Below are 26,025 nucleotides of genomic sequence, written 5' to 3'. Positions count from 1 at the left end.
TAAAATTATACAGAGACATTCCCACATAGGGACCATTATCTGAAGAATCTGCCAACATAGGATTAGTATTGTAGTTGCTTTAATCCTTTAATTGTCTTAATGATAAAATATGCTACTAATTGTGTAAGCTATTTTGGCCTTGCATTCCGAAAGACATTATTTGCATTTTTCTTTGTATACGTTGTAAAAACTAACAACCGGTGTCATTAAAAAGTAATGTGACTGGTTTTTATACAAACATACCATGTCATCTACATGTGCTTTCCCTTCATAGGGCTCCCCTTAGAACACCACTCTCTTACCCTAAAGATGCCATCAGCCACAGTATTTCTACCACCTTCTGAAAGTGCTTTCTAAGTCTGTAACACACACACATGCATATACACTTCGAAATATCCTCAATGGTGACAAATTTCATAATTTGAAAGTCAATTTTAGCCATTTTCATCATTTCAGAGAGACATTTATAGCCAACTCTGGTGAATAAAAAAAGGATGATGAATCTTGGTATAAAATACGAATAGAAAGTAATGAGATGGATGTTTTAGTCAGGCTTGCAAATGATTCAAAAGACAATTCTGAGAGGAAGTTTTCCAAAATGTTTTGAACAAGGGCATCATTGGAATCAGGGTTTTGCTTCTCTGGGTGACAATTTTGAAAAACAACATTAATATGAATGCACAAATTATAGCACAATTGTTGTTTTTAAAAATCAAACTCGGTACTTTTCACTCATACTCTGCAAATATGAAATAAGCAGATATGCATTTTCATTAGGATGGTTATATATGTACGTTCTGAAGCTTCCTCTGGGTAACACTAACCATAGGTTCGATTTGCAAAATGTTATATACAATATAAATTTAACTCTTGATCTTTCAATAAAGAACAAAAACCTTTATTTCCACAGATATTTACATCCAACCCCAGTCTGTGGGCTTCTATAAACTTTCTCTCCTATATACAGTCAAAACCTAACAAGAGCTCACTGTGGGATTATGCACAAAAACTGCAAATTTAAACAAGGTGCGATCGTATACTTTTTCACACATTATTGTATCATGCTGCACCAGAACACTAATGTATGCACAGTTCCAAAATAGCTTGGGCTATTACTGCGCAGGCTTGAAAACTACTAAAATCCCAATAAGAGCACTTTTCAAAAACTGTTCCTTCATTATTGCACATTAGTAAAGGTTGCTTTTGCTATTTGTACTCTATAATATAAAAAAATACAGAAATGTGTATGACATTGCCTCATAATTCTGAGGTCTTACTTATTAGACTCTTTGTAGTTATAAAAGTTGTTTCATCAATATAAAGATGACAATGGGACTCAATACTATTTAATCGACTCAATTATGGAACAAATGTGCTTTTTTCCTTATGCTGTCCTACTTTCTTTTAAGTGGCGTTTGAATTATTGATGAAGTTGCAATAAAGCATTTCTTTGTTACACATAGTTTAAAAGTAGAGAATGATGTTTCATGGTTAATTTTTGGACTGGTAGTGATAAAATAAACACACTTGTTGTCCTTTCAAAGAAAGTCAATAGCATGGTACAGGCTTAAAAGATTGACTTTTCCTTTTTTTTCTATTGTCTTGAAAATATTTTGTGCTGAAATCATGAATATAAATACAAATATAGAAGGAGAAAATGGTAAGCAAAGTGCACTATAGAAAATACAGGTCCACGTCTTCCTGGGTATTGAAAAGATTTACACCTGTGATAAATTTAGGTTCTGTTTTTCATCAAGCAGGGACATTTCTTATTTAGACTATCGAATCACTACATAAATGATGCCCCATCCATTCCATCTTCCAAACAACAGCCAGAATGATCTTTTTATTTTTTTAAAGATTTTATTTATTTATTTATTTATTTGAGAGAGAGCAAGAGCCGGGGCGGAGGGGAGAGGGAGAGGGAGAAGCAGACTCGCCGCTGCATAGGGAGCCCGACACAGGACTCCACCCCAGGGTCCTGGGATCATGACCTGAGCCGAAGGCAGACGCCCAACCGACTGAGCCACCCAGCAGCCCCCAGAGTGATCTTTTTAAAATGCAAATCTGAATCATTTAATTTGCCCTTGCTTTTTCGATAAAAACCCCAGATCCATGGGAGCAGCATAGGAAGACCCTCCTCCTCCAGCCTCATTCTTTGAAACTTTTGCCCTTCTGTTCTGTACCCCAGCCACTCTGGTCGCCTTAATTCCTCAGCATTCCAAGCGGTAGCCCACATCAGAGTTTGTCCGTGATGTTCCATATTCCATATTCACCCATACCTTCTCCACCTATTTACTTCCCCCATCTCTCTTCATATCCCAGCCAAAATGTCTCTTCCTCCTGGAAGCCTTCTATGACTTCCAGAATAAATCAAGCTACCCTATAACATCTCCTTATAATTTTCCTTTTCTGCCATAATGCACTGCATAGTATTTATCACTAATATAGCACAACTTTCTTAGTCAACCTACATTCACCAAATTACCAGAGTAATCAATATATTCCCCTCCTTCTGTGAAACTTATTGACCAAGGCACCCTAATGGCAAAAAGTCCACTCTGCACACCCACACACACCCACTTTAACCACTTTAATTGCTGCTTAATCCCAAGTCTGTTTATGTCATTTCTACTTCTTATTGTAATTGGGTAAATTCATTAAATATTACATAGCTAATAAAATATGAGGGCAAATGTTTTTAGTGGCACTAGATTAAATGTTTTGGAAAAAATAAAGGCAAATTGTTTTTAATAACCACTAAAGTTCTCTTTACTTCATAAAACTGGAATAAAACTCAAAAAAATGTACACAAATTCTGCACTTAAATTCCTTGCCAAATGCCTTTAAGCTTTCCTGCCATTTTTAGTAAATCAAAAAAAAAAATGCCATAGACTATATATTATGGGTGTAACTTACCCAAGAAGATGGCAAGGATCATCACTCAGGGGACACATACTTAAAAGCCTTGGGTATACATCAATTAATTGGCAAATTGATAAACAGTGAAACACGATAAAGCACATTGTTTAAAATCCTAAAATATTTAAAACTTATCACTTCTTTAGTATTCTATGCTTATGTGATTTTTTTAAATTCATAGTCCAGCTACGAGTCATAATTGCAATAAAGAAGAGAACGTCTCTCTATTCTATTTGTTGGCACAATTAGATGATTAACCGCCATCTTTCTCACTAGACTGGAAGCTCCATAAAGGCAGGGACCAAATCTCTTCTGCTTACCTTTGTAACCCCATTACTCAACATTTGTCACATGTGACAAAGAACGGACTTCCAATAAAAATATTTTAAATAAGTGAATAATGGTTAATATTAGTCAAGCACAACATTTTTTATTTTAAATTATTAAGATCAATATGCAAATAGTTGTAAGGAGAATAAGAGCAAGTATGGATGTGATCACCTGAAGATTTCAAGGCACAACGTGTCAAGATAATACATGTCCTTTACTCAATAATGGAGAGGTCATTAGTGTGTACATAAAAAAAAATAATAATAAGATTTAATTATTTTTAAAAATAGCACTCTCTAGCATAAGGAAGTTTCTGCCTTTTAATTTACAAATTATCCTTAAGTTTATATAGTTAGGTTTCCTTAGGAACCCGACCATGATTGGATCCTTATTAAGATTTCTGTATACTAGTTCCAAATCTGGCTACCTTTTAATTTTATCTATGATGAAAAGTAATGCTACCTGAGATGTATTTGCTTGCTTCCTTCAAGAAATTCAAAGCAACCAGTATCTTATAAGCACACTATTAAGTATAAAAAGGAGAACACAACTAAAATGAATTTTTATTAACAAAATAAAAGATGTTCATAAAGAAGCTAAGCTATCTGAAGTTCAGACACAAGATGAATCTGGGATAATTCTTTTAAGCTGGGCTGAGTTTTGCCAGAAAAAATGCTTATAAACATGAAAATTCCAAACAGACATGAAGAACTTACTACATTTATGAAAGGTTTTGTCTTTTCAGGTTCTTTATTGCTGAGATGATATAAATAAAAGTATCTTTTAATTATCACATGTAACTGATTTATAAGTTTATGAACCAGAGAAAAATAAGTAAAAGCATTCTGGAATATAAAGCAGGATATGGATCATAAATTACAGCCAGATATACACAGGGGTAATGGTGTCAGTGTGGCCCCAACCTTTTAGTTAATTATGAGGAATTGTTAAACAGGAGGAAATGCTAAGTCATTATGACCTTAACTCCACACACAAATACACACACACACACACACTCCCTCCACGAGTTTTAAAATATTTTAAAGCATCACAACTGTATTCTAAAACCTGATCTATTTTTTAATACTTGGAGTTCACATGATCTTATTTAAATAGTTACATGGGTCAAACTCAAAAAATGGTCAAAATTTGTCTCCAGTGCAATTTCTCCCCATTTAGTAATTAACTTATTCTCTAGAAATCTAGTTCAGAAGTCTTCAAGGTGCATGCAAAAAATAATATACTGGCGTGCTAGAAAAAAAATTACATATATTTAAATTAGTTGTTCTATAGATACTCTATTCCCTCTTTATCTCAACCCTTTTAATTTCTATTTTTTGATATTTACCACTAGAGTAAAATAATAATCCTTTTAGTAATGGTACACATACATGATCTAAAAAAATTAGGAGACCAGTGAATTAGATGCCAATCTGGGAACCTGAAAAACCTAGGCCTACACTCTTGTGCACATACTGGGCAAGAATTCCTCTTCTCTAACCAATGCACAGAGATACCATTTCCACCACCACATGTCTATGTCCAGTCAGCTCTCCTACGTCCAATTAAAATGTTCCCTTGGCCTCATTCCATAAAGACATTTTATCCAAAGCTAGAAGTTCAAGATGATCCACATGATTTTTCTTTTCTTTTCACCCATTTTGCCCACCCATCTGACAACCATCAGTTTGTTCTCTGTATTTATGGCTCTGTTTTTGCTTTTTGTTTTTTGGTTTGTTTGTTTTGTTTCTTAGATCCCACATATAAATGAAATCATATGGTATTTGTCTTTCTTAGTGTGACTTATTTCACTTAGCATAATACCTTCTATCTAGGTCCATCCATGTGGTCATAAAAGGCAAGATCTCATTCTTTGTTATGGCTGAGTAATATTCCATTGTGTACATATACCACATCTTCTTTATCCATTCATCTATTGATTGACACTTGGGTTGCTTCCATATCTTGGTTATTGTAAATAATGCTGAAATAAATATAGTAGTATGCATATCGTTCCAAATTAGTGTTTTCATTTTCTCTGGGTAAATGCCCAATAATGGAATTACTGTATCATATGGTAATTCTATTTCTAATTTTTTAAGGAAATGCAATACTGTTTTCTGAATGGTTTTATGTTTTCATCTAACTATTAATAGATTGCCACGAGGGCCCTCAATTCACAACAGGAAGAAGTTCATGTTAATGCCATTCTCTCTCTTTTCTTTCATCATTTTGTCACATTATAATCTCATATGCTTCAGGAAATGGATTATGGATTACATTGTCTAATTTTTAGCTAACTTAACCTTCATAAAGTGGACAAAGGTTTCAAAAAGACTTCTTATAAGGGGTACCTGGATGGCTCAGTCGGTTAAGCATCTGACTCTTGACTTGGCTCAGGTCATGATCTCAAGGTCATGATCTCAAAGTCATGAGATCAAGCCCCACTTGAGGCTCCATGCTCAACGGGGAGACTGCTTGAAGATTTTCTCCCGCTCCCCCCCAATTCCCCCCCAAATTAATTAATTAATCTTTAATAAAAAGACTTCCTATAAAACAAAACAAAAATCTAGGGATTTTCAAATAATACTAATGTAAATATAAATGAACACAGGAAAATGGCAAAACTGTATATCTTAGACCACTGCTAGTTCTTTTTTAGCCATATTTCAAGGACAATCTATAAGAATTCAAAAAAACAGAGAGAAAAATTCTCTGGAAAGCTGTGTTTAGTGGATGCTGTGGCATGCTACCTGGTGGCCCACATTTCCCAGCTGCCAGGAGTGTTGGCTGCTGAAGACTCACATCTAAGGCCCTTCCTAAGAACTGTCCTCATCCAAAGTTTACTCCCTTCCCAGGGATGGCCCATATCCAACACCAATGTGAGATTATAGAGGCCTGGCCCCCTTGCCTCAGTTCAGGACATCTCTAAGAAGCCATCCAGTTCCAGAACTTCCCAGAGATTAGCTGAAGCCTCAGGTGTGACATAGTCAACCTCTCCTTAGGCCCATCCTGCTTCTCTCAGCCCCTCAAAAGCCCTCCCAGTAAACCCACTGCACACATATTTACATGTCAGAGTTGGTGTCCAGGGAATTCTGATGTACTACCACTGTTACTTCTACTGTCATTTAAACACAACCTTGTTCTAAATGTTTATTGTGACCTGAATATTAGCTAAAGAACAGCATATGCACATTCTAGAGAACTGTGTACTCTAAAAATTTTACTGATGGGGTACCCCTAAAGTATTAATATGTCACCAAATATGCAAAGACAGCATTTTAACTGCCGACTTAAGGAGCCAGATTTCCATTTTTTGGGTAACACATCATTAGTTCATTCACAAGCAAAGCTGACCATGTTACTCAACACTATAAGGATCCCCATGGCCTACAAGACAGAATCTGGTGCATATGAGTCTATGATAAAAATATCACCTTGATCTGACTACTGTCAACAATCACAGCCTCATCTCAGCTGGTCTCTACTATGTTCTACTGACACCAAACTCTCTGTAATTTCACAAACATACCATGCCATTTCTCACCTCCTCGCCTTTTTACTTATGTCGCACTGCCTGCTTGGAATACCCACCTCCCTTCTCAGAGCACCACTCCCTGCCCTACTTAGCTTAAGTCAGAGCCTTACAAAGTGCAGGTTGCTGGGAGCAGTGTGCCCAAGTGCTGGCAATAAAGGGGTGCAAAGTCTGCAGAAATTTTAAGAAGCATAATATAACTAACTAAAAGCAGTGGGCTTTTTATTATCATCTGGATCCAACAATTCTAAATTGTGTAAGTAATAAAATGGTCTTTCCCACTGAGGCTGACTGCCCCTAAACCCACCCAGGATGTGCCACTCACCTGTTTTAAGCTTTGACTTAGGAACGCCAGTTAACATTGGACAATCCTAGTAAAACTTTAGGTTTGAATATAGATCATCATTAACTCCAAGAAATCCAAAGAAGTTGTATAAAAGGTAAAAGTAATAAATACATGATATTCTCAGAGATAAACAACATTTACATAGTCAATGTAACTGTTTCCTGAACTGATTTAACCCCTCCTACACACACAAATGAAAGGATGAAATTATATTGGAAGAAAGGGAAAAGGAATATGTGTGGTTTTAGGACAGCAAGGTAGAGGAAGAGTAGAATAACAAAGCCAAATACTAAGAAATAGATAAATAATGTTTTTCCTTAAATAAAAAAAAAATAAGGAGTAAACACTTGATTCAGAAATACAGACTTGTGGGGCACCTGGGTGGCTCACTTGGTTAAGCGTCTGACTCCTGATTTCAGCTCAGGTCATGATCTCAGTGTTGTAAGATGGAGCCCCACATCGGGTGTCAGGCTCCACACCTAGTGCTTAAGATTCTCTCTCTCCCTCCCCCCTTGCTCCTCCCACACCTCTCCCTCTCTAAAAGAAAAAAAATACAGAGTTAAAAGAAGTAGCAATGGAGTAGGCATGGTCCTTACTAAGACAGGAGGGCTATTTATTATAGAACTTTGAGTTTACACAATGTACATACATTATCTTAATATGTATTTAACTGACTTATAAAATACCCAACTCATACATTAATTCACTTAGAAGACCCTTCCCAACCTCTCTTCTGTGCTCTCAAATAGTATATCACTACACCCATCACAATGATACATAATTACCAGCTTATGTTACTAGCTCCCCTATCAAATCAAGATTCTTGCAAACAATAACCAAGATTTATTTATATTTGTACCCCCTCGCAAAAGTGATAAAGTTAAATTCAAATCTGAATTCAATAAATATTTACTGAGCTCCAAGTAGGCAAAAGTAGTAATAAGATACAGGTTTCTGATTTCAAAGAGTAACATTTATAACCATAAAATGTCATCATATGGTAGAGCTCATTATGTGCCAAGGATTGTTTTAAGTACTTTGTATCCATTCTCTCGTTGATTCCTCACAACTGCTTATTGATATAATTATCCCCATTTTGCAGATGAGGAATCACAGACTGAGAGAGGTTAAGTAAATTGCCCAGCTCAAAAGAGGTAAATGATGATCCAAAATAGGGGTATAATAATGAACTACAGCATCTACATTCCAAAGCACAAACTCACAATTATATCTCAAAGGATAAGACATGTTCACAACATGCTTACAATACGGTACAATATATAATTAAGTCATAAAAGTGGTTATAGATGTAAATAACGTAAGATCAGAAGGAGAGATCTCCGGTCAGTATATTCTATGAGGATGCTATGAAAAAGCAAATTTTAATTTGGAAATTAAGAGATGGGTAGAGTTTCAGGAAATCTAAATGAAGGGATGATACATACAAAAGGAACACATAGAAATGCGAAGACACATATACAGATGTAGACAGGAAGCACTATATGTTTTGTGTCAAATCTCTCTGCGTGAATAGTCAAGGTCTACAGCGGGTACAGATCCAGCCAGGGGAGATCTCAGGAGACATACAATCTCATACATCTCTCTTCTGAACATATAAAACATGGAAACAAATGGGTAATTACCAGAGGGAATATCCCAGTAAGTTGCTGGAATGGGGTTGGAAGGCAGAGTTTACAAAGCACCTGAAATTGGGTGACTTTTCATGTTTTTTTCCTGAAGTCCTTCCTCTTGTCTTCATCTCTAACAATACTGCTAGAGTCCAATTCCAAGCCACCATTTTTCTCTTGTGTAAATAACATCAATAGCCTCTCTTAAGTTTGGTCTACATGCTATAGCCACAAATTTTATTAGTTTCTTGCCGAAAACTATTCAGTGGTTTTCTTATCACCCTTTTTGTCAACTTTTTAACATGGCCCATCAGGCTTAATGATCTGATCCCAAACTACTTCTAGAGCCTCATTTCCCAATCACTTGGCTCCAGCTATCCTGGCCTTGTAATTCCAAGAATATACCCTTCCCCCTCTTTGGAATCTTTGCACATGCTGCTCCTCATGTCTCAAAAGTTTTTTGTCTTGTCTTCTTTACCTCATTAGCCATTCTTCAAATGTGACTTCTTCATGGCAGCCTCCTCTGACTGCCCCCTCAAATATATCAGATACTTCTCCTATAGATTGTATATACTTCTGTGAAATAGAGTTGCACAATTTGTAATCATAAATGCAGGTAATTGATTAAAGTTTATCTTCCCTCATAGACTTTAAATCCTTGTGTACAAGGTATATGCCTACTCCCTACATCACTGACATTTAACATGGTGTCTGGTTCATAGTAGGTGTTGCATAAATGTTTGTTGATTGCTGAATGAATGAAGGGACAAACAAAAAGAGAAAGCAGAAATATAGACAAGTGGATCAAAAACCAAGAAAAGCCAATTGATGAGCAAATTTGAAGCAGATGGAAAAAGAAACTCTGGAAGAATTCTTTGAGTCCGACAGTGTTCAGGTGTGAGCAGTGGCTTTTTAAGCAATGGGATGGCCTCTGGTGGGAGCATTCTGAGAAGAGCTAATAAGGCTGACACGTTGCAGATCCTTTGGGAGTCATCTGGGAAATTGTGTTCAGCTTGAATCCAGATCAGAAGCAAATTATTCTCAAAGGGAAAAGTTCAAATATGAGCCTGAAAAGATAGAAGACTTGGAGGTAGATTGTAAGACCCTCAAAAACCAGACTTAAGAGTCTGGGTCCCATCTGTGTATAGGACTCAGGCACTTTGAATTTTTGAGAAAGGGGCCACATGATTTAAATAATATGTCAGGAAGACTGACCTGACAGTGGTAAACACAGCAGATTGTAAGGAGGGACACTAGTTTGTGGAACTTCGCAGTAGGTCCGAAATAAGCTGGAAAAAGCCTATCCTCGGGTAATAGAAGTGCATCTATAAAGAAAGGGGGAAATATAAGCATCATTTTGAGGGATGACTCAACAGGACTTAAAATATGCTTCCCATATTACCATAGGTAAAAGCCCAGGCTTCAGAATCGACCACTCTGGGTTCAAGTCTCAATTCCACCACTACACAGCTATGCTACTTTGGGGCAAACTCAATGTTATCTTTATAATGGGGCAACGTTTACATCTACATTAGAGAAGTACTGGGAAGAATCAATAAAAATAAAAATAAACTGCTTAGCACAATGCCTGGCAATAATAAACTATCAATCAAGGTCAACTGTTATTTCAAGCTAGACAGAAGAAAGGGCACAGTGATGGCATGCCAGGGAACTTATTTTTGGTGGGCGTGTCTTCATGTCCCAAGAAGATAGCCACCTATATTGTAAAGAGTTCACTCCTGTTCTGCCTTCTTCTGCCTGATCTTATAACACATTTACCTCTCTGGCTTCAGGTCTGGATTCATGCCAAACACAATCTATGCCAACTCTTTCAGGGACCTTGTTCTTCAAGCTGATTGAGCCATTTCTAAACTTATGCTTTCAACATTTATTTCCAACTTGCCCTTACTCTAATGCTGCCCCCTAGAAGCAATCCTATGTACTAAACTTGAAGGCAAACCTGTGGCTAAATACACCATTTCTCTCTTCCCAAGAAATGTCAGAAAGATTATGTTGAAAGCAAGTGCCATGTTAAACTCGGTCTTTAAGAGTTAACAGAGTCTTTTTTTTTTTCCTCCAAGGATAGGTAATAGCATCAGATTCTGAAATTAGGCACAGCAGGAAGAAAAAGCCTGCATAGATTTCACAGAGTATCACAGGCCTCTGCAATAAAGCACTTAAAAATGCCTTGTATTGCTAATTCTTTACACAATCTCCTTTTATTTCCAAAGCAATATGCGGGGCTTGAGCTATGAGACGCACATTGATGTTAACATTACACTGCTTGAATTAGAGGCATTTTTCCACTGAAACTCCTGTTAGGTTTAGGATTACTTTTTACCATCTTTCCCACAATACATTTTCTGGCCTGACTTCCCAGATCAAAGGAATGATTGCCTCTTCTAACAATGCTGAACCCACCTTTGCAGCCATTACCTTAGCAAACATCCTTCCCCTCAAGATCCCAACAATCAGGCCTTGAGCTATATGGGAAATATGCCTACTCAAAGGTCTCTGGATCTCGTGTCACTCTGAGAATTCTAAGTGAATGAGGACAACTCTCTTCTTCCTCTGCTTTCAATCACCCACCTCCCCCTCCTGGGCCCAAGTCAGTACTCTTCATTCACTGATTGAACTATTCAACAAAGACTAATTAAATAGCTAATTTTTGAAACAGTAAAATGAAAGTGGCATTGAAGGAAAGGCATTGGTGACAGGCAAACAATCAGATGGAGACTTTATTAAACTCTAAAGAGACTGAGAACATGCAGTCCTATGAAGATTTGTTATTTTCATGATCACCAATCTATTGGTTAGCCATTGTAAAGATTTTTTTTCTATGAATACCCAACTTTTGCATCAACATGGATGGGACTGGAGATTATGCTAAGTGAAATAAGTCAAGCAGAGAAACTCAATTATCATATGGTTTCACTTATTTGTGGAAAACAAGGAATAGCATGGAGGACATTAGGAGAAGGAAGGGAAAAATGAAGGGGGGAAATCAGCGGGGGAGTCGAACCATGAGAGACTATGGACTCCGAGAAACAAACTGAGGGCTTTAGAGGGGAGGGGGAGGGGGGATGGGTTAGCCTGGTGACGGGTATTAAGGAGGGCACGTTCTGCATGGAGCACTGGGTGTTATCCACAAACAATGAATTGTGGAACACTACACCAAAAACTAATGATGTATTGTATGGTGACTAACATAAGAAAAATAAAATAAAATAAAGACCTTAAAAAAAGATTTGTTTCCTCTTTTTACAAGACATTTTTCTGTCATTTAAAAGCTTTCTTTTCCAGTTCATGTGGAAACTCTGTCATTTTTTCAATAAATATTTATTGAGTACTACAATCATATGGAGAACAAAACAGACTTGGTCCCTGTCCTCATGTAGTAATTGCTGCTCCCAAGATAATATACACAGACAGTAGCCTGATGATTTAATCCTATACAAAGCTCAGGTTTGTTTTTGCATTGTTTATCTGTTTGCATGAAGGCACTTTCCTGTAAGGATCATATTTGTCTAATTAAAACCCTGTCCTTGTCTTATTTCACTAGGATTCCTTTTCAGCATATTCTTTCTTGACTTCTTTATTCACAATAATCATGATCAAACTATTCTAATCTATTTTACACATATTACTCTCTTCCTCTGCCTGTCTTTATTAATTCATTAAACAAAGGCCTTGAAACACCTACTATGTTCCAGGCACTGTTTTAAATATTTGGGATACAGAGCTGGATAAATAAATCAACCTCTGGTCTTCAGTTTACTTCAATTTAGCCATTTTAGATTGGTCTTTTTAGAAAGTTCTTTCCAAGCCTAGAAGGCACATAACTGACACCCTTCCCAACCCATTTTGTGACAGGTCACCTCACTCTTGACTTTAAGCATGCTGATATTCTATATATTCAAATTTACTAAAGGTATTTTATATTTTATGTCAAAACTCCTAAAACCACATCATCAAAAAAAGTCTAAAAATCTAGCAATCAGTTGTGCTTTATCTTGGCACTTGCCACTATTCTTTGAACATCTTACTTTAATTCCAGATGCTATATATATATAGATATATATAGATATATATATAGATATATATATATAGCTTATTACCAAACTAAGTCAATACTTTTTTATCACTGGTTCCCAAACTTTTATGTGCAAAAGAATTGCCAGTCATACTTGTTAAGAATGCAGGGTTACGGAGCTATAACCACAGAGATTCAGATTCCCTGTCTGAGTAGGGGTCAGAAAGGTAGATTTTTAAAAGTATCCCAGATGGTTTTCAACTAGGTGACTGAGTGATCACCTTTGAGAAATACTGTTCTATCATTTCCTTTGATGTCAGTTTTTAAGTATTCAGAATCTCTGCTTCAAATCATAAAATATTTCCTATTAAGTAAAGTGCAAACAACATGCATCTGTGTGATCGATACATATTTGTCTTAAAATTTTATTTATTTGACAGAGAGAGACACAGTGAGAGAGGGAACACAAGCAGGGGGAGTGGGAGAGAGAGAAGCAGGCCCCCCGCCGAGCAGGGAGCCCAACGGGGGGGGGGCAGGAATCCCAGGACCCCAGAACCACAACCCGAGCCAAATGCAGACGCCCAACTACTGAGCCACCCAGGTGCTCCCATATTTTTTTGTTAATAAACGAATGGGTTCTCGATAATAATAACCAACATTTAGGATTTACTTTACATCTCAGGCATCTCTTTCTGTGACTTCTCGCCTGTGCCTCCTACTTATCCCCAGTGGGAGACAGGCAGATATGTCTAGTGCTCCCCACACCAGCATGTTGGCCACAGCATGATGGAAAGAATACAAGTGGCAGAGTCAAACAGACTGAAATTCAGGCAATGATTCTTCTGCTGCCTCGCTGAAAAAAAAAAAAAAAAAAGACCTGCACCTGACCCACTGGAGTTTGTTCAGCCATCCATGAAAAGGTGATAATACCCACCTAATTATTTAGGTGGGCTGTGATGATTAGAGGAGATTACCCACATAAAGTGCCTAGCACCCTGCCTGGAACACGTCAGTGCTCTAGGGCTGTTAGTTTTCCCGCTTCCCTGTCCTGCAGGGCAGTCTTGAATCAAAAATGAAGCTCACTTTGCAAGATATGTTGGCTCAACAATGATTTGTTTTGCTGCTCTGTCCCAGGCATCGTGATTATGCCAGGGACAGACACAACACACTGCCCTCATGGGGTTTCCCTTCTAATGAGAAGTGTTTGGTCACCCTCTGAGTTACCCCTTTCAAACCAGGCACCAATGCAGTCAGGCACACCTTTCACTTGTCGCTTCATCCAGTGAGACTCACACAATGCAGAGTGGTCAGTGGTGCCATGATAATAAAGACTTTGTGGTAACAGAAAAGTTAAGAAAATCCCAATAGGCAGTGATGGGGAAAAAGAAGCAGGGAGGGAACAGCATTTGGTGGGGGAGGGGTCTGAGTAAGTTCCTAGAAATAAATAGGGGGAGCATTAAGGATCTCTGCATACGGACAGAGCTGTTTGTCTGTTTAGTATGCATTAAAAATTATCCCTTCATTTCCTGATGTAATGTAGAAAAGGCACTACTATCCTGCTGGTAGTGAAGGTACAGTGGAGTGAGGCTGAAAGAAAAGTCAACACAGAATTAGGAGAAATAATATGCACTTGTTCAAAAGCAGTTCCCAGTGCAAGAGTAAATTAATGAGACTGAATGTGCCAGATACATGGGAAAGACTGCCAATGCTGCATAGTAACACCAAGCATCGCAAGAACTCACATGCAAACCTCAGTCACACATCAAACAACTTAGCTTTTAGTAGCCATGAATTACACCAGAAAATCTTAGCAGACATCAGATTTGGGGGCAGGTCCTAACCCAGAATGGGAATGGACCAGCACCTACGGAGGGCATAAAGCCCGGCACGGCAGAGAATTAAATCAGAAATTTAATGCGAAACAGCATCTAGGAAACACGTCATCAAAAATACCAACATCTCTTTTCCTCTCACCAATGTTAAGTTCATCAGCCTTTTTAACGTTAAAGTAGCCAGTGCTCACTATTTGGGGAAAACTATGCCAAAAGGCTCACAGCAAGCAGTCCTTATCCTGGGCACAGATTCCCTAGAGGGGTCACTTGTTTAAGGAATGTGTCAAAAATTAGCTCTCTTTTCCTGCCTCCCATCCTCCTTGGACCCTGAAGTTGTCCCGGTGCCAGTTTCCCACACTAGAACTCACAGAACCACCTAAAAATCAGGAGTAAAATGCCAGTGGTCCTGTGAATCCCAGTAGAAATTAATATGCTAAGTCAGTGTATCGTATCCAAAAAAAAAAAAAAAATGCTCACTAGCACACACAGAAGGACTGGTCTCCGTTGCATTACTGAAAATCAGTCTGAGTCTAAACGACATGGTCTTCATCCTCCTCCACCACAACGGCCCCCCCCATGCTGGCCCAAAAAATAGCAACAACTCAATTCTCAGTCCAATAACGTCTTTTCTCAGATGTTGTTCTCCCAGTGGGTAGAAGAATGAACTGCTGCAATACCACCCGCTCCCCTCTACAGTTTCTTTTAATTTAAAGTTACAACAGGAGGGAAGAAAAGAGACTTTCTATTAAGGGACAACTCCCTGAAGGGTCTCTTAGCTGACAATCGAAGGACTGCTCATGGCAGTGATCAAATCTAACGCAACAAAGTGCTGGTGGCTCTGTGACTCATCCCAGCAGGAGCAAGCACTGAGGGCCACTTGAGTTCAGTGCTTTGTGGTGCGGCAAGTTGGTTTAGGAACAGTAACATAGGGGAGCAAAGCCTTGCAAGGTGTTTGAGGCTCAAGATAAAATGCAGACTTACAGTGCAAGTTGCTTCTCAACTGAATAGGAAGCCTAGAGGGGTAAGGAAATGAAGACAGCCTTCTGTCTACCTCATGCTTTAGGGCAAATTACCTGAAGATGGCCAAGGTCAGTTGGTCTATCCCTTGTGCGGTTTATAACCTGATAGAAATAAGGGTTTGAGGCATGAGAAATAAACTGAGCTATGTTTAAAAGGCAAACATTAAAGATGTTTGCTTGCAAAAACAATGCCTTCTAATTACATGTAGTATCTATTGTTCAAGTAGATTTACTCTCACCTGATACATTCAGCTATACCACTCAGTTGCATATTATGAGTATGTTAGAAAGAGTGCAATACAGTAATACAGCACCGCCCCTCACCTGTGGTTTCACTTACCTGAGGTCATCCGTGCTCCAGACGCACGTGATCCTCCTTCTGACGTATGGTCAGATCAGCGGTAGACTAACACTACGTCACAATGCCTACATCATTCACCTTCATCTTATCACACAGGCATTTCATCATCTCACATCATTACAAGAAGAGTAAGTACAGTACAAAAAGAAATTTTGAGGGCGCCTGGGTGGCTCAGTTGGTTAAGCGACTGCCTTCTGCTCAGGTCATGATCCTGGAGTCCCGGGATCGAGTCCCGCATCGGGCTCCCTGCTTGGCAGGGAGTCTGCTTCTCCCTCTGACCCTCCCCCGTCTCATGCTCTCTCTCTCTCTATCTCATTCTCTCTCTCAAATAAATAAAAATCTTTAAAAAAAAAAAAGAAATTTTGAGAGAAAGAGATACCACATTCCCATAACTTTTATTACAGTATATTGTTATCGTTGTTTTGTGATTATTAGTTATTTTTGTTAATCTCTGACTGCATCTAATTAATAAATGAAACTTTATAATAGGTATGTGTGAATGCATAGGAAAAAACAGAGCATATACAGCGTTCAGTACTCTCCATGGCTTCAAGTCTTGAAATGTATCCCCTGTGCATAAGGGGGGACTACTGTATACATTGAGCAGTTCCTCTATGCTACACACCATACTATGAATTTACACATAATTTCATACAACCTCATTTAATCTGACGAGGACTCTGAGAGGTGATACTATCATCATGGTCATTTTGCAGTGGAGGAAAATAAAGCATCTGAGAGCTAAAGAAATTGCCAGGTCTTTTTTTAGTGCCAAGTCCACCTGACCAGACCCACTGCTACTAACTCCCAGGCTAGACGGCCAAACCACTATACCACCCAGATCTCCTGTTGCAAGATTATAATGGACTCAGTGCCCCACCTGCTGCCCCTGTCTCTAGCAAAGTTGTGCACCAAGGCCATGCTTCAGGAAGGCTGTTTCCGTCCAGTGACTGAACGCAGTCAGGGGACAGAGGACTCTTCCAATGGCTGACCCTCGTCTGCTGGGTCAACCAACCTGTCCTGGACTGCATGACAATAGAGCTTCTTTCTACTTAATCCTCCTTCCTTCCATCTCTCCTTCCATAGGTGTCAAACCGGGATCACAACTGAAAGCTTCTTCCAGCTTTCTGCTCCCTCTTAGTACATGTCTAATCCCCTCCTGCCATCTGCTTCTCAAGGGATCCAAATTAATGCAATAACCAAGTTATTTATTTGCTTTTTTAAAAAACCTTTCTTTTATCTTTGGTCACATGTATAGGTTCCCCCACCCCAATATCTAAAAGGTTGGCTTTACACCATTTTGCTTTTATGAAACACCTACATTAGTACCTATTTTCACTAATCCAAAGAGGATTTCTGCTTTTATAAAAATGGTAATTGCTTCTTCACTTTATACCATTTCAGCTCATGAAAGGTTTCACTGGAATGTTCTACTTTCAGATAGTGGGGGAAGCCCGTACTTACAGAGAAATTTTCCCTATCACTGTAAAGAGAAAACATCCACTAATTTCTCCACATTGCTATACATCATCTCTTCACACAGGTAATAGTATATTTATTGTGCCTTTCTCCTTGTACCCCATATAAACAAGCCTAGGAAGTTCTCTTTGAAGGAACTGCTAACTCCAAAGGGCAAACATTACAAAGTCAGATTTATTTCTTTTTCCAAATGGAATCTCTATCTATGTGTACTATAACTTCATATTATTCAGAGGTAGATAACTATCTATGGACCCAATAAATTTTCACTAGTGTGTATCTGTAATGGGAAATCAGAAAGGATAACAAGAAGATAGATCTATAGTGAGGTCCTAGAGTTTTTGTTTGCCTTTACCTATTACGTAGGATAATATGTTAATTACTGAAGGAACATCTCTATGAATAAAAGATAGAATTCACACTTGCACCAAATACAGCATCTTAATAAAACCACATTGTCAGAGATCATATATAGACGTTAACTGAATCACTGTTTTAAAGTGTTGATCTCAGCCTCAAGGAAGTGATATATTTTTCTTCTTGGACTCAAATTAAGTCCAGTACAAAGCAAGTACGAAATTAAGCTTCAAACATTATTAATGATCAAAAAGACTTAACTGGAGGGACAGAAGAGTGTAGCTAACATTTACTAAGTACCTAGTTCAGGACAAACCCTATGCTAGGAATTTGGCATACAATATCTAGTATAATCCATGCAATATACATATAAGAACAAGCATTATAATCTCCAGCTTTAGAGGTGAGTAAAAGGGGCAGAGCACTGAATGCTCACAACTCCAAGCGAAGTCTTAGAAGAATTACACATAGACCTAAACTGAGAAGCTCCAAAAGCGAGTGAGATTGCCTCTTGCATCCCAGTTCCTTCCTGAGTTCCCTACATCTAAGACTTTAATTGGTGCTGCGGGTGACAACAGAATACCTGAGCTTCTAGGGAACTCCAACTGGAGGTCAAGTCAGAGCCCTCCCATCCCGTTGACCGCTGCATTATTTGTCCCCTTTGGACACGTGATAGCATATAATCACAAAATAATTGAATGACAAGTAATTGAGCATCAAAGATAGAATCAGGTTTTTCTTTTCCTTTTTAACTTACAATGAACTTTAAGCTTTTATGAAACACCTACATTAGTACCTATTGAATGGACCTGTACCTATAGAATTCAATACCACCTCTCCTGGAGACACAGTTTTTTTTCTGGGTTTATTTTTAAGGCTCAATTTTTAAAGGTGGTTATTTAATATATCCCTTAAATACATTCATTCCCCCCTACTTTTATCAATATGCCTGCCCAGTGTCCTTACAAGTAAGCAAACTAATTACTTGCCTATAAGGTATGATTTAAGTAGTATTGAAAAAAATCCCTATGTTCATAAATATTTCCTCTGGCGGTTTCACATGATACCTGTAATCTCCACAGCTCTTTCTCTAAGGAATTAGATGGTCATAATAAACTGTAACAATAACAGTAATAATAATAGTAACCACATCTAGAGAATTAAACCATCATGAGCTATTAATAATTTTGAATTAATTAGTTTATGAGCCAGAGGTTAAACTGGTCAAATGGGGCAGGAATTCAGAAGGGTCCTTCAAAGCAAACTGGGATGTTATCAAGGGCCCATCCTACAGTTCAGGCCCCTGATCAGGAGAGCATTCAAAAGTACCCATGTAGGCAGCTAAAGGGGTAGGGGTTTGGAGGAAACAACCCAAAAAACATATTACCCTTAATTTTAAAGACAAGGAAATTGAATGTAGTAAAGTTTATTAAATAGCACCCCAGAAATGTCCCAACATGGCCCAGCTAAAAGCAAATAAAAGTGCCCGAATATCTGCCCTACTACTGAGCTGTAAGTGCTCCATTTCTCCCCCTTTAAATATAAAAAAATCACTAGTTTTAAGCAAAAGCTTAGACCCTTGCTTTGTATTCTTAAAAATTTTGTTTTACTCTTCCATTAAGAGCAACTTTTCATGCAAATGAATTCTTGGTTTAATTGAAAATCATTAAATAACTTTTCTACATCTAAGATCCTTCTCCTGTTAGGTATGAGTAATTATTTATGTTACATCACACACAGAAAATAAACAAAAGACCCCACTCACATTTGAGAATCATTTACCATTCCCAAGCTCCCCCAAATGGGAAATGGAATAACAAGACTGATCATAATTGGATTAAGAACTATAATTCTTTAATTCATTCATCAAATTGAGGCATTTGGAACAGTTTATTTACAGAGTTGTTTAGACAGTTTTGTATGGTGTTTTTTAAGATAAACCAAAATGCCTTTCTGAAAGAAGTTTCAGATCCCAAATCATTAACATATGAAAACCAAATGTAGACAATTTACAAATTGGTGTTTTAAACATTGTTTGGAACAAAATTGGACTTTTATTTTATTAACTATCTACAAATCTAGGTTCAGGATATAGTTTATTTGAAACAGCCAAGGACTTTCTTCGCCTTTAAAATAGGCCTACATTTCTCAGGCTAAAAAATTGTGACGAGTGTGTGAGGGAATGCACTGACTTTAGGCCTAGACAAATAAATTTTCTAGGTTACTCTCAAAACTCTAATTATAGCATTTTCTACCACTGCAGGTGATTGGGTATTGAGTGGAAGGTCCCGGTTATGCCAATCAATCATATCCCACAATTTTACCTGATGGAAATGTAAATAGCATTCAACCTCAGAACTCTGAGTTATTTGAAACCCAGTATATTTTAGAAGATCACTAAAAACAAGTTTTATCCTGCCCTATATATTGCTTTTTTATATAATCTGAACATGACTTCAAAACAATGATTGCTTATCACTTAGTAAATGAATAGAGCTTTTTCAAGAAGACAGTATGCTCTTTTAATTACATAGCTTTCATTTGCTTAAAGCAAGAAAAATTATTCAAGCATTCAAATTCATTCTTTTACCTAGAAAATGAAATTTTAAACTTTCCCTATAGCTCATGTCTTACCCCCAAAAAGGACCAAAAACAAAACAAAAAAAAGCCATCATACCTGAGTATAAACTTCACCCTTTTGTTATTTACTATTTACCCCATACACTCCACAGATAACATCTTTATAAGCGTATATTCATTTTTTTTTCTTTTACAAAGTCATGTGTCAGTCTAAACAGGATGTGCATTTACATGTATAGAACTAAGTTAACTTGAAATAACCACTGAATCTCAAATGCCTGGTTATTTACCAAATAAGTTTGAGAGTTCTGAATCCTGTATATAACATGCCATTCAACCAGAACTGTTTAAGCTCAACAACAAAACTAATACAGAGTTTGTCTATTAAGAGTTGAAGCTCTTTTTTCCTGTACTAAGTTTACTCTTTCAAGTCCATCTCAGATTGATTTAATATTGCCCATTCAAAAAGGCTACAAAAAGATTTTTTAAAAACCCACAAGCAAACAAAAAACTCTATTAATTCTTCATGTACAAGATTGTTAGAAGACCACTGGAAAGAAAAAAAAAAAGGAATTTCAAGCGAGTATGCTACTATATAATTAACACAAATAACTAAATAATTATACACATCCCTTCCCACCCCCACAATTAAATGTTTTTAAACAACTCATGTGATGAAAGATCTACCTTTTAGGCAAACAAAAGCAATCCCTACCAGTCTGAGGATTTAAAGCTGTATTGCATCAGTTTTAAGTGATGCTTATGATTTTTATCTTATACAGTTCTGAGGAATAAACAGTTGATGACATAATTTGCAGGAGAACTTTGCACAATGCCTAAGAGAACTTTCAGTGTAAGTACTTTTGATTTTAAGTCGCTGTGACTGAATTTATCTAGGCTTCAGCCTGGGAGCTATATTTAAATCAGGAAGAAGGACCCCCCGAAACTTTGTCCCATGTATCTACATTTGAAACCAGATTCTTTCCCTATCAGAGCTAACAACAGTTCACATACAGCTGAATTCCTTCAAAATTAGACAGATCAAAATTTTGCAGTTCTGTAAAGACTCTAAGAAATCGTCTGCCTTTTAGTCCTATAAAAGTCAAACTTAAAAAACATTTCTGTATACTTTAAAACCATCTGGCCCTTAACCTAATCACTCTTGGCAATCGAGCCTCACTCCTGTAATCCTGATCAAAAACTCTGCTGTATTTTTTCTGATTGAAATGTCCATTGCCTACAAATCTCCCACGCGCCTACTTCATTGGCCTGTTTTGTTTGCGTGGGCTTTTTTTTTTTTTTTTTTTTTTTAAGGATACTAGGGGCCATTATTCATGAGCAGCAAGGAAAGAAATCCTCTGTCTAGTCCCTTTGCAGATTCCCACACTTATTACCCAAAATCCCACAGATCTCCCTTGGTCTTGCCCTTGACTGAAGAATTGTGCTGAGCCTGAAGGCAGTCTCTGGGGAAATCGGCTCATGCCTTTCTTGACAAACTACTTTGGATATCTGGATATTGTGAGGCTCTCAAATGGGATAGAACAAATCCCTAAACTTTTCTGAAGTACAGTTGACTGCCACCCAGAGTGCCTGGGTTGGCTGACAGTGAGACTATGGGCTCTACATATTCACAGAATTCCTCATTTTGACCTGCTTCAGTTGAGAAGGGAAGACATCAAAATGAATTCACATTCACCACACTCTGAATTTAGTCAGAGAGGCCAGTGTCTTCAGATAGTCACCAGGGTCAATCTATGTATTAATATATTCGCTTTGCAAAGTGTACGGAAAATGACTATTAAAATATGTAAACAGTGCTTCATGTGCATCCGATGCCAGCAGATCACTACTCAAGAAACTGCTGCTATCAGATGCAAACATTTCCAAATCCCATTTGATTTCAAGTCGTATAACCTCTTTTCCTTGCTGATTACCGTAGCCCCAAAGTGCAAGCGAGATTTCCCAAACCCGCGCTTAAAGTGACACAACACGTGAGTGGTTTCACTTGGTACACTGAGGGGGTCTGGGGAAAGTAGTTGCAATTAAAATTAAAGCTTCCGGTCGCTGGAATCCCTAGAATCCTGAAGGATGAGACTTGTCTCCGAAATTCCGGGCGGGAGAGAGGAGGGCTGGTAGGGAGAGGGATTGCAGAAAGCGAAACAAAAAGACGAAAAGGGGGAATATTAAGATTGTGGGGTGGGCTGGCGGCCGCGTTTATATTCTAGGCAGGGTAAAGAGCTTTGTCCAACTTTTAGGGTCTGCGGTTTGGCGTTAGCCGAAATGCACAGACTAGCTTGGGCTTTTCGCTGCACTCCTGCCCTCATCTCGAATCACCACCTCCACCGCCACCACTTACAAAACAATGCCGGCAACAGCGCGCAGGCTCCCCCACAAATATCTAAAGTTATCCCATTTCCTGAACGGGGGCCAAGCCCACGCTCCGAGGTCCCCCACGGCCAGCCGCCCCCCGAGGATGACAGGGCCACCTCAAGTCTCGAGCCGCCTCCCGCCTCCCCCTCCCCCGCCAGCCCAGTCCCCCTCCCTCGGTACTTGAGGAAACTCCGGTGGCGGCCCCCTCCCTCCTCAGCCGGCTCTCCAGCTGGAGCCGGGAGCGAGTGCTGAGTGGCGGGCACGGCGAGCGGCTGAGGGGAGCTCTGCGCCTTGGAGGTCTGCCCACAACAACATCGGGACGAACAACAAAGTTAAAACGCTGCGATTCACGCACCTTACCGGGTCTCCTTAACGTCTCCTCTGGCGTGGGATGCAAAGTGGCACAGTGGCGGGCTGGGGGCCCCCGGGAGGAGACTGGAGATGGGTTTTGGTGGCTCGCCTTTTTCACTCTGTGTGTGTGTGTCTGTGTGTGTCTGTGTGTGTGTGCGCGCGCGCGTGTCCCTCTCCCCCCCGGCTCTCGCTCGCTCGCTCGCTCTCGCTCCCCGTGTGGCTCTCAAGGACGAGGTGAAATCCCTTTGCTGGTCATGAGGCGGCTTCAGAGGCAAACAACACAATGCGAGTGCAAATAACAAAAGGCAAAAAGACAGTAGGAACAATGGGGGAGGCGAGGGCAGCGCACCAGCCGGCGGTCACCGCGGCCGGGCGCCCGCCCCGGGGGGTGCGGCGGGGGCGGGCGCGGGGGCGGCGCCGGGGGCTCCGACTCCCTCCAGGTCGCCCCCGAGCTCCCGCAAACCCACCCTGACCTCCTTCCTGCAGCTCGCCGCCTGGCCGCCCTCACTGTCCATCCGAAGGGAAGGAGCCCCAGAGTTTGCTTCCCCGTCTGCTGCAGAGTAACTAGATTGTAAATAACGCGGTGATTACCCACACCGTGCAGGAATGTTTAAAAAAAAAAAAAAAAAAAAAATCTGCCCTCCACTTAAAGGAGCGATAAAATGAAATGGCAGGAGTGGAAGAAGGCAGGGAGAGTGGGCTATCTCCGGATCTCGGATCTCGATGGAGCTCGCATCTATAAATACGCATTCATGTTCAGTCAGGTCCCCTTTGTCAACTTCTTCCCTGCGCTGGAACCTCACCCGCTGCCCTGGAACCATTACCTGGGCCCCTGCTTGCCCCTCACCCCCGTTTGCACACAGTAAAGCTCGCACGAGGGGCGCGTGTGGGGGTCTGCGGGTGTCCCCGGAACCTTCCGGGAGGCGAGCCGCCGTTTGCCCGGCGCGAAGGCTGGAGCAGCGAGAGGTTCGTTTTTAAAGCGACCACTATCTCCCCGAGCCCGGCTGTGCGCCCGCGGGTCCCCGCCGCCGGCACTTTGAACCCACCTACTCCTTGGGGTGCGGGGGGAGAAAAGTTTCGAGCCGCTCTCACCCCTGCCTCCGGGGTAGTTGAAATGGTTTTGTTCTGTGGGGGTGAACCCAAATGACCCAGTGCCCAAGAACCAAGGAATGATATTTAGTGGGGACAGGCTCAGCGCTGGGCTTTCGACTCCAGCGACACTGGAGTCAGCGCGTGAAGGCGACAGAGAGAGACCCTCAGAGTTACATCACCATGGGAAGAAACTCCGTGGGTAATGCTCGGAGCAGAAGCTGTGGGGCTGATTTAAGTGTGCGCTCTGACAGCTCCCAGGCTGCTCTGGCGCTTATCTCTTCCAATCTTACTTTCATTGACTTGTAACAGCTGCCGGTTTGCCAGGGGTGAAAAAAAAAAAAAAAAAAAAAAGGGAAAGGGAAAGGGAAAAAGAAAGAAAAGAAACCCTATTAAATCTCAAACTAGGGTGGACGGGGGGGGGGGGGGGCCGGGGGAGTCGGGGTTCCCGAGTGATCTTCCTAGAACTGGTGTCCAGAAAGGGGCAAGAAGGGAGATGTCACGAGGGAGGCAGCGGGTAAGGGACTAAGACACAATACGAGCAACACGTTTCTTTTTCTCGCTCTTCCCTTCCTCTTCTCTAGCCGATTTGCATGTTCTCTTTCCTCATCTCGGTGATTTTCTTCAGATGCGCATCCATTGACTAAGCCGCGACCCTGGGCACCCCCCAGCATTTCCCAGAGTGCACCACCACCACCAGCAGATCAATGACCACAGTCTGTTTATTCTTCACGCGCCTGGAAGAGCAGGGCACTGAAGCAGCATGGGAGCGAGGCTTAAGGCTTGCCTGTCTGTGCGGTCTCTCTCAGACTTTTTTCTGGCTGGTTTCTAAATGGCAGCTAGTAAGCGAATATAGTTTCTTAATGCACGCAACACAATATATTCACCTAGAAAAGTGATACATCCTTTCTCCCCCTTTCCACTCTTCCTAGATTTGTTTCTGGAGGTGGACTGCTAATACCTGAGATTTTGCACTTGTCTAGAGTGGAAACTTTCTGGGGTGTTTGATGATTGATTATTTGGTACCTGATTTCTAAAAATGGCAAAACACCTTTCCTTGGAACAAAAGTGAGAAATGCAAATCTTAATAACTCAAGGCAAAATTTTCAAAGTGTAAGCACAGTTATTATCCACTCCCACAAAGAAAAGCTTCCTCTTCCACAAATATTTGATAGCATAGAGCCCAGTAATTAGGAGAACAATCAAATAAACTCAGGGCTTTCATGGGGACTCTAAATTATCATCTGCCTAGAATTTATAAGCAGTGTAATCATTTGCTACTTGGATATAGCTCTGGATATGGCATTCTAAATGTGTATCCTTAAACAATTTTACTATGTTTTCTTAAGTATTTAATGAGAGGGACCAGGGATAATAATAACATTCAAATTGCTGGATCAATCTGGCTTCACCAACCGTGTGAAAAATTCTCTGCACGTGTGCATGAAACACCTTTCCTATATGCTACCTTTCCTCAGGTTTCTTATATCATGCAAGCTTCATGTCAGACCCACTTGTGTAATAAGAATATAAGAATTCATAAGAATTTATCAATAATTGCACTATCCCTTGAAATATTAAGTATTATTTTTATTCTAAGGAGTTCTTGGCATACATTAAATGATTTACTTTCAGAGTACATATGTAGTTGCTTTTCACAATTAGCTATTACTATGTCAAACCCAAATCCTTATATAATGTGCAAGAGATGAATTAGGCCCAACTACACAAAAACAATGGCCCCTTACTACCAATTATATACAAATATGTAACATTTGAAAAGAAATTGCCAT

At 39.7% G+C, this 26,025-nt stretch overlaps 1 protein-coding gene across 6 annotated transcripts in view; it reads right to left on the bottom strand.

Moving 5' to 3' along the window:
- Positions 1–23,751, bottom strand: part of SOX5 (SRY-box transcription factor 5) — a 1,012,222-nt gene extending 988,471 nt beyond the window's left edge. For 3 of the 6 annotated variants that reach the window (XM_045873750.3, XM_054507151.2, XM_054507149.2), the window contains exon 1: positions 23,148–23,751. The gene's annotated coding sequence lies outside the window, so the exon portion shown is untranslated. The remainder of the gene's footprint in view (positions 1–23,147) is intronic. The other 3 variants (XM_054507147.2, XM_064591498.1, XM_054507153.2) reach the window with 1 other exon arrangement.
- Positions 23,752–26,025: the final 2,274 nt, after the last annotated feature.

Source organism: Mirounga angustirostris, unplaced genomic scaffold (genome assembly GCF_029215605.1).
Source record: "Mirounga angustirostris isolate CCGP_5_RB_7025 unplaced genomic scaffold, mMirAng1.0.hap1 SCAF_5, whole genome shotgun sequence".
NCBI lineage: Eukaryota > Metazoa > Chordata > Mammalia > Carnivora > Phocidae > Mirounga > Mirounga angustirostris.
Note: the sequence above shows the minus strand (reverse complement) of the source record. Positions and strands in the feature narration are given on the sequence as shown.